At 42.0% G+C, this 13,223-nt stretch overlaps 1 protein-coding gene across 10 annotated transcripts in view; it reads right to left on the bottom strand.

Moving 5' to 3' along the window:
* The window catches only part of sh3pxd2aa (SH3 and PX domains 2Aa), a 99,124-nt gene that overhangs the window by 73,224 nt on the left and 12,677 nt on the right, over window positions 1-13,223 (bottom strand). For 2 of the 10 annotated variants that reach the window (XM_054778671.1, XM_054778672.1), the window contains one exon: window positions 7,322-7,441. The exons of the other annotated variants lie outside the window; for them this stretch is intronic. The gene's annotated coding sequence lies outside the window, so the exon portion shown is untranslated. The remainder of the gene's footprint in view (window positions 1-7,321; window positions 7,442-13,223) is intronic. 10 annotated transcript variants of the gene reach the window in all.

Below are 13,223 nucleotides of genomic sequence, written 5' to 3'. Positions count from 1 at the left end.
TTATGAAGAAGTCCCAAAGGAGACTGTACTTCCTGAGAAGACTGAGGAAATTTGGCATGTCCACCACAATCCTGAGTTGCTTCTACAGATGCACTATGGAAAGTGTCCTTACAGCCTCCATCACTGTTTGGTACGGTAACTGTACAACACGTGATAGGAAGGCACTCCAGCGGGTGATCAAGACCTCACAGAACATTGTTGGGGCAGCCCTCCCCTCACTGCAAGACATTTATAAATCTAGAGTCCTACGCAGAACACACAACCTCATCAAGGACAGCACACATCCACAACACTCATTATTCACACTCCTACCGTCAGGCAGACGCTACAGGAGTTTGAAGTCCAGGACCACAAGGCTGGCAAACAGCTTTTACCCACAGGCCATCAGGTTTCTCAACCAAGCACTCACACACGCCGCACGCAACACACGCACACACTCATAGTACTTTATTTATTTATTTATTTGTATTATTTATTTGTATTAATGTCTCTTCTGTTGTTGTTGCTTAATTTATTGGTATTTATGTTTCTTATGTTCTTATTCTTTTTCTTGTGTTTTCTTTCTTTTCTTGGGAGAATGAACAAAATAAGAATTTAATTGCATAGTATAACTGCTGTTTTACTGTGCATATGACAATAAAACTCTTGAATCTTGAATCTTGAAGATGTTTAGCAATGCAGGTGATTATATTGAAAGGAGTACCACAGAGGGTGCCGTCACTTGGAGGAAATCGGAATCGCAGAATTGGCCAACAAAAATGGAAACTGCTAAGTGTGGACTCTCGCGGAAATTTACAAACCATGAATGAAATGCTGTCATCCTGAGGAGAAGGAACGTTTGTATGGGCAAGTATTTTCCCGGCGGACCGTTGACTACGTCTCCGTTCACCACAAGCACGGGCATTGCAGTTTGTTGAGGATTTTGTCGCAATGTGTGCAGAGGCTGACATCCATTTCGGAAATACTGGGCAAAATTGGCCAATGATGTATCGCAACAATAAATGTAAGGATTTTTACATTTAATTACCAGACCTTTTATTTACTATCACAAAGGTACACACTCTATGCTGGTAAAATAAGTGTAAAAGGTAAAAAACGAAATTAAAAAAATGAAAACAGAATTTGCAAAAGAATAAACCAGGTTTCATAGGGCCCTAACTTTGATCTGCGTGCATTCTGCGTGCATTAATATTAATCTTTTATTTTACTGCGACATTACGCCACAGGCCAAGAAAAAACAAGCACCGGTCCTCAAGTGGCCCCCAGGCCGCACTTTGGACATCGCAGCTCTGAGATGAATACAATGTCTACAATGCAATACAAGATCCCAGCATTTTACAGCGCTTACGTTCCAAGTGCGATGCCCATTAAGATGGCTGTTTTGACACTCTAACCAAGCCCAAGCTATGCTTGTACGTCTACGCACTGCTATACATAACATCACTTTGCATCACCCCAAACGCCTTCCTCATCAATGGTGTAACCAAAATGAACAATGAATGAACACACGTAGGACACACAATGTAACCGCATCACACGGACTATGCGGGTGCCAAAATGATAACATACATGCATATACATATACTGGCATGTATAACCCGCAAGGCATGCTAGGTTTATTGCAGTTAATTGGTTCCAGACCTGACCGTGATAAGTGAATTTCCCCAGAGTAGAATTCCTTATTTGTAAATGGAATATTTTCATAGTTCAGAGCATAAAAGTTTATAACCTTCTAAATGGGGTTTTTAACATTAATAGAGCCCTCTAGACAAGAAATAACAACCCTATAGTCACCTTTACACTCCTATTAGCCAATATAGTCGACAAAATAAGAAGAAATAGGACATTTAAGACATAAATAAGACTCGTGTTCGTAACTGTGTTCTGGTGCTCGGTGAGCTGAGTCGGGGGCAGACAGGTATCAACATCAAGAGTTCAGAGTTGAGTTTTAGCTTGGCATGGGTAACGGCTGCAACAGCACAGGGATTTTTGTGCCTATTGTGAGACAACTCAAAGCTGCCATAAAAGCCTGCTGGTTCTAGCAATCTGGTGCTTGTGTATCAAAAAAAGTGGACAGGAGAGTGGAGATTACATGGAAAACAATACTAGCATTTATAACCCGCAAGGCATGCGGGGTAACTTCCTGTTTGGGTTTATAATATTTAGAAATGATCACCAAAACTGGGGAAAATGAGATGGGCTTTCTACCAAATAATGACCCAATTATGGATGTTAAAAGCACAGAAGGACGGATTTGCAAATATGCAGTAATGACTGGATGAAGCTACAACTAAGGATTGGCAGAACAGTTACGTAATTCATCTGATTAATGGTGTCTTCAAGCAACTGAGGGAATACAGACTGAGATGCAACCAGCAGAGGCACTGTTGCTTCAGCCTGAACTGGTGTGTGGCCTTCAGGAGACGCCCAAGCTGAGCTCCTGTAGCTCACACATGGATCACATTTTACAGACACACAAGCCAATACGACACTGGCATGGAAGGAGGAATTCCCAACATATGACAAGCAGAAGAAAAGAACCACAAAAGTGCCATGTTGCTTTGAAACTGTTCTCAGATGAAACTGGTTGAATGATTGCTGTAAGCTGTGGTGTACGGTGTCATGCATCCAGCAGATTCAAGTACAAGCGCGGGACTGTGCTTAGAGCGAGACCAACATCCCATGCAATGCACTAAGAATAGAGCAGCCATATAAGGAGCTGTGAGAGTCTGTTGGCATCAACTCAGGGGACGCAGCACAGTTGCTGGGCAGTGGATTGATTTCGAGACGCCCTGTCGCTGGCCATGTGACTGCAGGAGCAGAGGGAAATGGAAATAAACACACAAGTGTTCAAACTCTGAGGCAACTCATGACCAGTGTGACAAGGCACTCATGTGATGTACAGTATTTCAACAGGATAGTAGGACAAGACATCAGGAAGTCATTGCTCCGGCGGTTATCGGACATGAAGTTAATGATAAACCAATGTGAAATACATCCTAGCATGCGTGTGAGGGACACAGCTGTGTTGAGAATGACGAAGAGCTTTTCTTTCCATTCATAATCACTCGCTGTTGTGCTCTAAATAGGATGTGGCACTGTGGTAGCACGACCGTATGAAGCACTGCACATAACTGTACTCGATACTGAGTACACAACTGTACTCAGTACCGAGTACATACAGTAACTGTACTGAGTACTGAGTACATAACTGTACTCAACACAGGCTGTCTTTTGAAATGATGCTTAAGAAACAAATCACATGAACCATCAAAAGAGGTCATTAACAAATTAGTTAAAAAGATCTAAGCGCTCTGCCTCCGGTAGCGACGGGAAACGCGATGCCTTTTACGAGCGGTGTGGACTCGTGTCACGCAACTTGGACTCGAGTCAGACTCAATTTTGATGACTTTGGACTCAACTTGACAAATCCTTCAAGACTTGCAAGACAACTTAGACTTTGGCATCAATGACTCGGGACTTGACTGTGACTCCAGTCTGATGACTTGAAAACAATTGAGCTTTTCAGTGAGTGTGTTGAGTAACGTGTCCCCAATCAAAGTATTCAACTAACGTGAGCGTTTATATGTCATTTACAGCAAGACACCACATTTTCCCACAGAATCTACCTCACTGAACGCGTCTATTAACGTCCAATCAGGTTTAAGACCAAACACTGAGGGTGTGGCTTACATTTCTGTGGGCGCCAGACTGCTTGCTGGAGAGTGGCAGTGATCAACACTGGGATCAAAGTCACGGTATTTTATTTGGTAAACACTCAACAGTGCTAATGACTTGTAAGGACTCGAAAACTTCAACCCTGTGACTTCAGACTTGACTTGACCTGACCTGTCTTGTCGAGACTTGAGACTTCACTTGCATGTCTTTCCTTGAGACTTGACTTGAGGCTTGGGACTAAAGACTTCAGAATGACTTGTGACTTGCAAAACACTGACTTTCTCCCACCTCTGCCTTTTACTGACTCCCGTTCTTATGACTCGCTCACTGAAATAATTCAGCGTGCAACATGTGCAACAAGTGACCTGTGAGTCAGTGTAACTCGAGTACTGGCCAACCCGTGAGTCTGTGAAACTTTCCTGCTGAGTAAATGAATCGTTCATTTTGCTCAAATTCTCAAATATCTTTATTTATAGGGACTGCTTATGCGGACTCCTCGGCGCGGATGTCATGGCGGCGTAGCGAGCAACGAGAACAGACAACAACGTGTGGTGTAATCATGGCCATTGGGCAAAGACCCACGACCCACCAGTTGAGAATCCCTGGGTTAAAGGACATGAAAAGCATGTGCCAAACCATAACCGTCTGACGTTGCGGCGCAGCAGGCATGCGCTGCACACATGCAGGTGTCAAAGGTCACCATGTTGAACTTTGCTGTTTGCCATCATTCACAAACAGCTCGCTCAAGTCAATATCCACGTAGCACCAGATCACAACAAGTCATTTCAAGATACTTTTCATATACATGCTGATTTTCTCTGTTTATCGGCGCCGAGGTTTGCTGATAACACAGATAATGGGAACAAATGAGATGACTAAAATATTTTCACAGAAACATTGCCTTTGCAGAAAAATGTTCTTGTGGAATTCAAAGGCCGTTTACTAGCTCAGCTGGGCTGAGTTCTGCCTGACTGATCAAACATCATTCTTTCCAAGAGCAGCGACTGCCTGGATGTGAGGAAATGAATGATGTCAGCACACACGCAGACACAAACTGCTTCCCTGTGCTTTCGAGAAGTAGGACAGCCAGCGTACACGTCACTCCAGGCAAAAAAGGGAAATGCTCACCTCTGGTTGGGGTTCAGCACTAAACGCAAAGGTGCGAAGGTAACCATGTGGACAGCCTCAAAAGTTTTCAAAATGCCAGCCAGAGTGGACAAGCCTGGAGCAATGTTCCAGATGGCAATCCAGCACCCAGCCTCAGCGGAGTGTGGAAAAATATTACGTTTTGGAATATCACCATCAAAGGACACAGACAAATGAACAAAGTATGAAAAATTATATTTTGCAGTTGAAATCTCCAACAGTAAAGATTAGGGATGTCCCTTAATATCGATATTGGCATAAAAATTCAATATCGGCCAATATCGGTGATGAAAGCTGATATAGCCCGTCAAGCGCCAAAGTCGCAACGTTGCTGAATTTGCTGCTATGGTGCCTCATGTCATCAACACTTCATACCAGGAGATGGCAGACATCTCTGGAACTTCAATCTCAGCAGCATCTGTGGGAGTTTGTGGACTTTGTGGAGACAGATAGACAGATAGACAGATAGACAGACAGACAGATAAACAGATAGACATATAGATAGATAGATAGATAGATAGATAGATAGATAGATAGATAGATAGATAGATAGATAGATAGATAGATAGATAGATAGATAGATAGATAGATAGATAGATAGATAGATAGATAGATAGATAGATAGATAGATAGATAGAAATGTTCTAATGAACTTAATGACAAATACAACAACTAAGGCAAGAGGTAAGAAAAATAAGAAAATAGAATAAGAATAAATAAATATGGAAAAGATCACATCAAATTGCAATAATGCAATAATAATTCTACATAATAAGGTCATAAGTGCAGTCCTGTCCAGGCCAGCCCTTCCACAACAGGAGATATGTGATGTTACACATATCGGTATCGGTTGATATCGGAAACGGAAATTGAGAGTTGGACAATATCTGCATATGGGACATCCCTAGTAAACATGTTTATTTCAAGCCATTCATACTCGAATAGTAATTCTTGTAGTCTTCCTCACTCAGTTATCGTCCTTTCTTGTTTGTATTTATTTACTTTCCTCCACAAATAGTCCGTTCTTTCCATAGACAATCTCATTCACCTTAAGGCGCTAATCATTTATTAGTACCTGATAATACAGCTCAAATGTTTATGTTTATGTCTTCACTGATAATGCTTTTAGTCAGGCATTGAAATTTCGCACTTTGTACGACGATCCTTGAACACACCATCGTTGTGTGCTGTGACTGGATCCAACGTGACTCAGACTGCATCTTTTCATGGATCATCTTATATTATCATTCATTCCAGTAATCCCTTGCCACTTCTTCAAAAAGATATGAAATAATAGATTAAGGTGTTTCGTGGGTGAATACGGCTGATCAGCAGTCCAAAAAGATACATATTTAAGCACATTGTATGCCTTTGTTGCCTAAATGAAGCATTGTCAAGCATAAAAATTGCTAAATAAGTTAAAATACGAATATAAAGCATTCAAAAGATGCATTCAAAAACGTGATGATATGTATTATTCTACACTGGTCACTAGGTGTCGGTAATGTTACATTGATGAGACCATAGCAACTGCACGAAGTACTTTACAGAACAGGAAGTACATAAACAACAACAACAACAAGAAGGAACTCTCCCAATGCTAACGTGTGAGTCAATATTATATCTTAGTTTTGTCTTATTTCTCTTATTATGTCTACAATAATGGATAATAGGAGTGTAAAGGTGACTACAGGGGTGTTACTTCATGTCTAGAGGGCTCTACTGTTAAAAACCTCATTTATCAGGTCGTAAACAGGTTTTCTATGCTCTAACTGCAAAAATATTGATTATCACAGTTAGGTCTAGAAATACTGCCACTGGCTGGCCACCAGTCCAGAGTGTACCTCGCCTGTCGCCCGAAGTCAGCTGGGATAGGCTCCGCCATACCCCCGCGACCCTAATGAGGAGAAGCGGCATAGAGAATGGAAGGATGGAGGTCTAGAAATAATGAACAGTGAGAAACAAGGGATTACAGTTTATACTTGAAATGTGTTTAGTCAAATGGGAATGAAAGAGAGAAGGGGGGGTTCTGAAGCTAAATCACTTTTATTGCCAATGTTGATCTGAAATCAAGGGAGAACGTCAACATCAAGTTAGCAGGAGGGTTTGGAGTTGGAGCAGGAGGTGTTTTCATTTAATGACAGCTGCCAACAAACAAAGAAGAAATAGAAGATGATTCAATAGGAGTGGGTGATATGTGAAATTTTGGTATCAATCCGACACCACGTAAAAAACAAGGCCAGCATTGCCGAAACCCGTACTGATACTTTTTACTCATGTACTTCAAAATCCGTGAATGATTTTGTGACTTTGCCTTGAATTTGTCGATGGTGATGATACTGCAATCAGGACAAGTCTATCATTCAAGGTTGGTATCCTTGACCATGTAAAAGGAGCTGCTAGTATGAAAGCGACAGTGATAACTAAGTAATGTAGCGGTCTCATTATTGAGATGGAAAGGTTACTTGTGCTCCGGCTGGAAGACCAAAATCAATACCGTATCCCAGTGAGCCTTATGTTGATCCAGGAAGCGATCCTGTACCCTCCAGGTTGTGGCTTAACACAGCGTGAGAGGGGGGGGGGCCGGCCATCAGGGCGGTGTGAAATGCAAAGCTTTCTAAAGAGAGAAAGAGACAAATGGAAGGGCAGGATATATGATCGGGGGGGTAGAATGAGAAATGAATGGAGTGTGCAGAATGTGACATGAATGCAACGACGACAAGAGGCAAAGAGGTCGACGTAGAAAAATAATGGGTTTAAATTCCCCCGCAAACAAAATGATTTTGATCAAAATTATAAAAATGCTGCTTTTGTTAACAAATCAAAAAACTGTTTTCACAAAACTTTACATTTTGTTTGCGTTTCCTGAAGTTTTGTATGCACTTCCCAAAGTTTCTTTAGCTGTCAAAGTTTTGTTTGTGTTTTTTAGAGTTTTGTTTGCATTTCCAGAAGGTGTGTTTGCGTTTCTCAGAGTTTTGCTGCGTTTCTTAGAATTTTGGCTTCATTTCCGGAAGATTTGTTTGCGTTTGTTAGCATTTTGGTTGCATTATCAAAAGTTTTATTTGCCTTTCTCAAAGTTTTGATGCGTTTCTTTAGAGTTTTGTTTGCGTTTCTGTGAGTTTTGTTGGCCTTTCTCACAAGTTTTGTATGCGTTTCTTAGAGTTCGGTATGCGTTTCCCAATGTTTTGTTGGCATTTCTCTAAATTTTGCTCACGTTACTGGAAGTTATGTTTTCCTTTCTTCAAGGTTAGTTTGCGCTTATTAGAGTTTTGGTTTCATTTCTGGAAGATTTGTTTGCGTTTTGGTTGCATTATTGAAAGTTTTATTTGCCTTTCTCAAAGTTTTGCTGCATTTCTCAGTGTTTTGTTTGCGTTTCCAGAAGTTTTATTTGTCTTTCTCAAAGTTTTGTTTGCGCTTCTCATTTCCGGAAATTTTGTTTGCAATTCTTAGAGTTTTGGTTGTGTTTGCAGAACTTTTGTTTACTTTTCTCAAAGTTTTGCTGTGCTTCTTAGAATTTTGGCTGTTTCTGGAAGTTTCGTTTGCGTTTCTTACGAGTCTTGGTTGCAATACCGGACGTTTTGTTTGGGTTTCTCAAAGTTTTGCCTTCATTTCTTTGAGTTTCGGTTGCGTTTCCAAAAGGGTTTTTTGCATTTCTTAAGAGTTTTGCAGATTTTCTTAGATGTCTGGTTGTGTTTCTGGAAGTTTTGTTTGCGTTTCTTATAGTTGCACTATCATTTCTGAAACTTTTATTTGCATTTTCAGTTTTGCTTGCATTTCTGGAAATTTTGTTTGCGATTCTTAGAGTTTTGGTTGCGTTTCTCAAAGTTTGGCTGTGTTTCTGGAAGTTTGGTTTGCGTCTCTTACGAGTTTTGACTGCATTACCGGATGTTTTCATTGCGTTTTTCAAAGTTTTGCCTTCATTTCGTAGCGTTCTGCTTGTGCTTCCAGATTTTTTTTTTGCATTTCTTAGAGTTTGCTGTGTTCCTTAGTTTTCTGCTGGTGTTTCTGGACGTTTTGTTTGCATTTCCCAAATTTTGCATTTTTGAAAATGTTGTTTGTGTTTGGAGGAGGGGGGGCACCTGTGTATCAAAAATAGACATTTGTATCTGCAATTTACTGGCAGCTTTTCACCATTTGCTGGTGGTAACCCCTGCAATCTACTGTCGGTGCTTTAGGCGTTTCTCCACAAATCCTGATGCTTGTTTCACTTTCACATGTGTGGACAACAAGCATTGGTCACAGTCGCGCACTTAATCAGCTATTAAACACACACAGCATCATCGTCATATTCATACAACAAAACGGCCATGGTGACTCAGCTAAAAGCTAGACTCAATATGGACTGGAGGATGAATCTGCTTTTCAGAAATGTCTCTCTCCATTTTACTGTCCATCAATACATTTAAGTTGCCCCAAAAAAAAAAAAAAATAGTAACTGCCTCTGAAAATTGATTTGAGATCATTCAGTGACGCGGTCATGTGCTTTTTTTATGAAACACTAAGCAGAAATCTCAACAAAAAGCAGCACATGATCCTTCATGATACACATTTTCTATTTGGCTGTATCACTTTTTACTGTAATTCTAAAGGAAATGAATAAAATAAAATGCATCCATCTATTTTCTATGCCGCTTATCCTCACTAGGGTGGCGGGTATGCTGGAGCCTATCCCAACTGACTTCAGGCGGCAGGCGAGGTACACCCTGGACTGGTATCCAGCCAATGGCAGGGCACATATAGACAACCAATCACATTCATACCTATGGACAATTTACTGTAGAGTCTCGAATGAAGCTAACATGCATGTTTTTGGAATGTGGGAGGAAACCGGAGTACCCAGAAAACCCACACACACATGGGGAGAACATGCAAACTCCACACAGAGATGCTCAAAGGTGATTGGAACTCAGGTCTTCCCATCGCCTGACTGTGTGGCCAACATGCTAACCACCAGGCCACCGTGCGGCCCAAAGAAGATAAAATGACCTACAATTTGTAAATGTGTCCTTTTCTTCACTGGTCATGCCAGCACATTGCAAGCTGATCTGAGCACCACATGATCCAGAAACGAGCCCTTGTGATGCCACGGAAAGATTTAGCTAGAAATGTCATGAAAAGAGAAGAAACCTTGAAGAAAGTCACAATTCAAGGCTCATTGTGTGGCAGATGCCACAGATAACTAGCATTCATCCTCTCATCCTGTCCTCCTGTTCAGCTACAGAAGACCTTGAACAGAAACATGAGGACTCGCCATGAAGGAGATGCAGAAAAAAAACTAGACAGCGGCAGATGGTCAACAATGGCGCAAAGCCTGCCAGCTGCCACCAACACAGCTCGCAGAAAGATATGCATCTTCAGCTTTCAGGATGAAGCTAAAATGCACGATAAGCTTTACAGGTAAACATACTGTGGCAATCAGCTACTTGTTAGACAACAGCAGTTGTGCTAAAATGACTGAAACATTGAACAGTTAGACATGTTTATTCAAAGGTTGAGAGTAAAAGTATACACGCTTATTTTCAACCCCACAAATGTGCACATTATTATTTTATTTGTGGGAAAACAAACAAACACACAACACAAATCAGTGGGAGGCCATCAAGCCCAACACTTCCCCCACTCACAGTGCAACCATATAAAGAACACATGTGGGACACACAATGTACCTGAACCACACAACAGACTATGTGGGTGTCAAAATAAGCACACTAACACACTACTGTACAGTAATACACTAACACACTACTGTACAGTAATACACTAACACACTAATGTACAGTAATCCCTCGCCACTTTGCGCAAAAATACGCAATGGGAGTGAGAGAAAACATCATTTTGAGTAAGCAACTTCTTGCGAACAACCATGAAAGAGAACTAGGTTGTTCAGCAGCGGATAAAATCTTTAAGATCATGGCTTGAAAAAACCCAGAAACTCCCCTAAAATAGAAGTCAAATGTTTAAAAAAAGGACTCCGTAACGAGTAGATGTGCCATTCTCTTGTTCATCGCCACCTCTAAAATGGGTTTGGGCACGCTTGATGCCAGTGTTTCCAGGAGACTGGTGGGAATGTTGCTCCTGGTGGTGAACACGACTTCACGGAGGCCATCCACTGTCTGGAACTGATGGCCATTTTCATAAACTTCCCTTGCCATCCATCCCCAAATGTTCTCTACGGGATTTAAATGAAGAGAACAAGCAGGATGGTCCAAAAGAGTGAGCTTACTCCTCTGGAAGAAGTCCATTGTGAAGTGCAGCATTGTGTTGTTGAAAACGACAGTTATCACCACACAGACGAGGGCCTTCAATCGTAAGGGATGTCCCCTGCAACATCTCCACATAGCCAGCTGCCGTTGGACGCTCCTGCACAACTTGAAGCTCAGATCATGATGGTACCCCCTCCACTGTGTCGTATGGGATGTTGGAAGCCATCACAGCCATCCAGGTTACATGTTTTACTCATCAGGGAAATGTTCTTCCACCTTTATTATTTATTATTACGTATATATTTTCTTATTTCATGTCTAGAGGGTTCTAATCATGTTAAAAAACGTATTTAGAAGACCGTAAACAGGTTTTCTATGTTCTAATGTAAGGGATGCCAGCCTGTGAGGCTGTGCAAGCGTACGTTGGTAAACCTCTCTCCCTCTGCTTTAAGAGCTGCGCTGAACACGCGGCCGACAGTCCCAAATTTGGCCGTGTGGTCAGCCCTCTCGCCTCCCATTGCCAAGGTCCTGTGTCGAGCCCCGGTGCGGGCGGTGCGAAACAGGGCGGGTTACACTAACCATTAAAATATTCAATGTATTAATAGAGAATCCTACATTGTGGAAATTCATACATCACGGTCGGGTCTGGAACCAATTCACTGCGATAAAATCCATCCATCCATTTATTTTCTATGCTGCTTCTCCTCGTTAGGGTCGCGGGGGCATGCTGGAGCCTATCCCAGCTGACTTCGGACGACAGGCGGGGTATTTTCTACAAATTTATAACCTTCAAGGGATGCTGCGAAGCCCACGTGCACACTCCGCCAACAGGAAGTTACCCAGCCCATGTTTGATCTGTGTGTCAAAAACAGGCATTATTATGGACACATGATCAACACATTAAAAGGCAAAGTCCCAAAGTCGTCACAATCGTTCAAGTATCGGCAACAATATCAGCAATCTACTGTTATTGGACCAGAACCAAAACCCCCAACGATTATCCTGGGATTGATTGGTTCCTCTCGCAGCAGGGATAAGTTTCCCTTCCATGACCCTGAACAGGATAAGCAGGGTAGACAATGAATGGATGAATAAACATCTGTAGCTCTCCGTTCCCTGCATCAGGAACACTATCACCTCTTTTCTCAGCGGCTGAGGCCAACTAAACACTTCAGATAACGATATGGAAGCTATGCGGCAAAGGATTTGATTCTCTCGTGTAAACACTCTCAAAGTTGACATTTCCTTTGAATTTGAATTTGAATGATCAACTTACAACCCTGATGGTGGCTTGTCCTGGCGCTGTTAGGCTGGAGCGTTTTTGTATCCTTGTTCAAACATATTCCTCCTTCTCGTCGTCCATGATCCGAAGATGCATTTACAGTATTCCAGGTGCCCTACAGGAGCGTAACTTCTGCCTTCATTCAGCATGTACGATCGCTAGCAGCTAGCAATCATACAACAGCCCTGCACAACAGTCCTGCACAAAGGAGATTGATTGACAACGGTCTACAACCAATTGGAACGCAGAGCACAATGGGCGGGTTGTCCCTTAGCCAATCAGGACTATTGTGGCTCTATATTTACTGAGACGAACTGGACATATCTGGACACGTCTTCAACTCTCACATGAGAATACAACACCCTCTGCTGGTAGCAGTAGGAAGTACAATAACAGACATGTACAACAGAGCAGCGATAGATCGCTCTAATACGCCACAAGGACCAGAACACTGCACGTTCATACGCCTTTAAAAAAAAACATACAAAATTGCACTTCAAAAAATCTGTGAAGAACGAGTTAGCGAAAGGTGAATCGTGATGTAGCGAGGGAACACTGTACACCCCTAAGTGAAAATGTCCAAATTGGGCCCAATCAGCCATTTTCCGTGGTTAGTGTTAAAGCTTTTATGTGTGAATGGTGTTATTATTATATGTTGTTATTGTTAGAAGTTATTACATTTTTACATTTTGCGCTCACACTCTCTCATCCTGGTCACTGGAAGTTGAAGATGGCACCGCATGGCAAAGAACTCTGCGTATATGGAAAAAAAACAATGTTTGCTGAAGATTGGCAAGACCCTGGAAGAGAGCGGCAGCACGGCGGGCAAGACCATGCGGCCCTTTAACAGGTCAGGTTCTACTCGGAACAGGCCTCACCATGATCCACCAAAGAAGTTGCGTGCAGGTGCTCCG

Source organism: Dunckerocampus dactyliophorus, chromosome 6 (assembly GCF_027744805.1).
Source record: "Dunckerocampus dactyliophorus isolate RoL2022-P2 chromosome 6, RoL_Ddac_1.1, whole genome shotgun sequence".
Lineage (NCBI taxonomy): Eukaryota > Metazoa > Chordata > Actinopteri > Syngnathiformes > Syngnathidae > Dunckerocampus > Dunckerocampus dactyliophorus.
This window is presented reverse-complemented; position numbering and strand designations above follow the sequence as displayed.